Genomic DNA, 3,096 nt, shown 5'->3' with positions numbered 1-3,096 from the left:
TTGTCTATTCTTTCTGGTTGATCAGCTAACAATCAGATTGGCTAAAAATACATTGGCTGGTTGTGTCTGTTAGTTTGGCAGAAAGCGCAGCATGTCAAATTGATCGGTGTCCATCTCCCTCAATTTCTGCATATTTATATTTGGGAAGTGAACCAGGCTACTCATCGATTAATAAAAGCTTTATAGTTCTGTTCTCCTTCCATTATTTCTTCAGTATTATTCATTTATTCTCTTAGATTAAAGGTATTATTGTGATGATGTCCTGTTGTTTTGTAATGTATTTTTGATTTTTTTCCTGTGATTGTACTCAATGGTGCTTGCAGGTCCATGGACATTGTCATAATGGTCACCTTATCGCAGTGTATTATTTTTGGATCTCATATTCCTCAAGGTAATGGACAAGAATTTGTGTACTCGCTTGGCTAATGTTTTACTAGACCTAAAGATTTTCCCTGCTCTACTCTGTTAGGCGCTCCATCCTCTGATTCGATGTTGGCCGATCTGAGAATAAGTGGAGGAATAATCCAGCAGAAGAATTTGGTGAAGAAGAACAAGGTGATATTTCTCTTGTGTGAACACGATCATTGTTTTCGTGATGTTATCACCCATGTGTTAATGTTGTAGAAGATTTATCATTTGATTTCTTCTTTTAGGTTTAATTTGTGTTTAGTTAATGCCCACAGATTGTGATGTTCATATATGGGGATTTTTTTGTTAATTTTGTTGCTTCAATATGTAGGTGCTACTGTCCATGTGGGATATCTAATAGGTCGGACTGGTTTGCTAGCTTAATTTTTTAGCTTGATGTTTTCATTTAGGGGTGTCCTCTTCAGCTGCATCTTTTGTGCAGTTCCAAAATTCTATGTTTCAAAGCACTTATTTCCATGTTCTGTTTATTATTTTTAAGTCATGAAAACTCTTTTTGGTGTGCTTGATCACTCCACTTCCATGTTTATCCTTGCAGAAAAGAATACCTTTATCCTGATAGGCATGGAAACACCGGTTCGCATTGAGTGCATCATCGCTAATCAGCTACTATGTATGGTCAGCGGACATGCTTGCTTATTCCTGTAACATATCATTACTCTATCTGCTCTTTAGAAGTTCGTACAGATCTAGAAGTATTTGGTTTTGTTGGTCAAATCCATTACCTGTATGTCCTTATTTATTTTATTGTTCGAACAAGATATCAGATCACCTACATTCATTATTCTTGATTACAGTCTCATACTAAAGTAGTCTAAAATGGTCTGAATAGTTGTAGTAATTCATAAATATTTTCAGTGTAGTTCTTATTTGGTTTCTAGGAATATAATTTACTTCAAAATTTTGATCTTTATTTGGTTAGTAAGGCTCTAGAATAAAACAAACCAATGCTATATATACAAACAGACACAATAGGAGTTAACTGGTACCTAGCTTTTGAAACCTCTGATATATACAAAATATTATTTGAGTAGAACAGGAGAGATGCAATCTTATGGATATTTCTGCATTTGTAAGAAACTTTCCAGCTTGGCAAGAGGGCTTGACTAGCCATGTGTAGGACTCAGCCATGCTGCCTTCCAAATGATTACTCATTGGTGTTTTCTTATGTTCGTGTTAGCCTAAGTGCATCGATAAGTAGACTGTTATCTTGAAAAAAGGAAAGAGACTATTTTGTTACTTACAGTACAGATATATGCTATAACATATTACCTTTATGCTCTCGATTTCAGTATACGCCTGCGAACAAGTAAGTCAGTAATATCAATGCCTAAGAATTACTTCATTTGCCATTCTAATTGTTACATCAGAGAGCAATGGATATAGAAGAAATATGTAAACAGTTGTCCCTAGAAGAAATATGCAACAACTTATTCAGGTTACTTAATTAATAACGCATCAATATCATTACATACACATACTGAATGTGCCTTTTGAGAGTGAGCTTCTATCAGTACCTCATACTTATCTTATATGCCACTCCAACTATCTGTTGCAATAGAGAGCAAGGGACATATAAGAAATCTCCAGGCAGCTTCACTTAGATGCATCATCTTCTGCTAGGAGTCAGCTTGAAGAACGACCTTCTCAGGTTAATTCTTAGGTCAGTGTTTCGGCTTTTCTCCATTGGTTCGTAAAAACCACATGGTAACTTGACTTTACAGAGAACCTGCTGCACTATAACTTTGGTTTAATCTGTCGATAATGCCCATGATTATATTCTTAGTGTATGTTTGACCAGATTGTTTTAACTTGTGTTGTTCCTATGCTTTAGGAGACTGCAACTGACATGCTAGATGGGGAATAACCAAATTTGTGGACAAAGACAAAGAGTTCATCGCAAGGGGTGGTGTTTAGGATATATACACAAAAGAGGAAACTTTTTTTGTACAGAACCAAATTATATGATGTAATTGACCACTATTTCTAAGAAATGTTCATCATGTATTAAGTACATTTTATTGTGTCACTTTTTTTGAGGGGCAGCTTTATTCATCAAACATCACAAAGTGTGCGATAGAGTTCATCAAACCAGGCTTTATTGTGTCACGTATGTTTACCTTGTTTTTTATTGTGTCACCTATGTTTACCTTCTCAAGTATATATTTTGAAGGACAAGTCTATTCTTTTTTATAAAAATAGTTACAGTTTGTGTCCTATGTGATTGCTCAAGCCTATAGTAACCTATTCATGTCACACAAATATTTTCTTTTTCCAAACCCATTGCCAAAAAATACAACCATGCCAACTTTACTCTCTCATCATAGTGGGCATATTTTCAAACTGAACATATTCATATTATGCAATTTCCCTTTTTCCATACTATTATTTCACAATGTAATAAACATGTTTAAAAAAATAGCATGATTTAGCAGAAGGTCCTTGCAGCATGAAACTATTTTCATTGATAGCATGTCTTCAGCGGGTCTCTGCGCCATTTGGCGCAACAGGTCAACTAGTTCTAACAAATCATAGTATAATTTTCGCTCTCTCAAATAGGTGTGTTCAGCAAGGATACTTGACTCAAAACAAAAAGCAAAAAAACCAAAGACTCAAATAATACAAGACGCTCCAAATAAAACTCATGATATGTGACGAATAAAAATATAG

General features: G+C 34.9%; 1 long non-coding RNA gene across 1 annotated transcript; it reads left to right on the top strand.

Moving 5' to 3' along the window:
* Window positions 1-1,984: 1,984 nt before the first annotated feature.
* On the top strand, window positions 1,985-2,535 carry LOC125553963. The gene is made up of 2 exons (XR_007304286.1): window positions 1,985-2,077; window positions 2,261-2,535. It is a non-coding gene; the product is annotated as an uncharacterized LOC125553963 (long non-coding RNA).
* Window positions 2,536-3,096: the final 561 nt, after the last annotated feature.

Source organism: Triticum urartu, chromosome 4, assembly GCF_003073215.2.
Source record: "Triticum urartu cultivar G1812 chromosome 4, Tu2.1, whole genome shotgun sequence".
In the NCBI taxonomy this organism is placed as follows: Eukaryota; Viridiplantae; Streptophyta; class Magnoliopsida; order Poales; family Poaceae; genus Triticum; species Triticum urartu.
The sequence above is the reverse complement of the archived record's forward strand: the minus strand, read 5'-3'. Positions and strand labels throughout refer to the sequence as shown.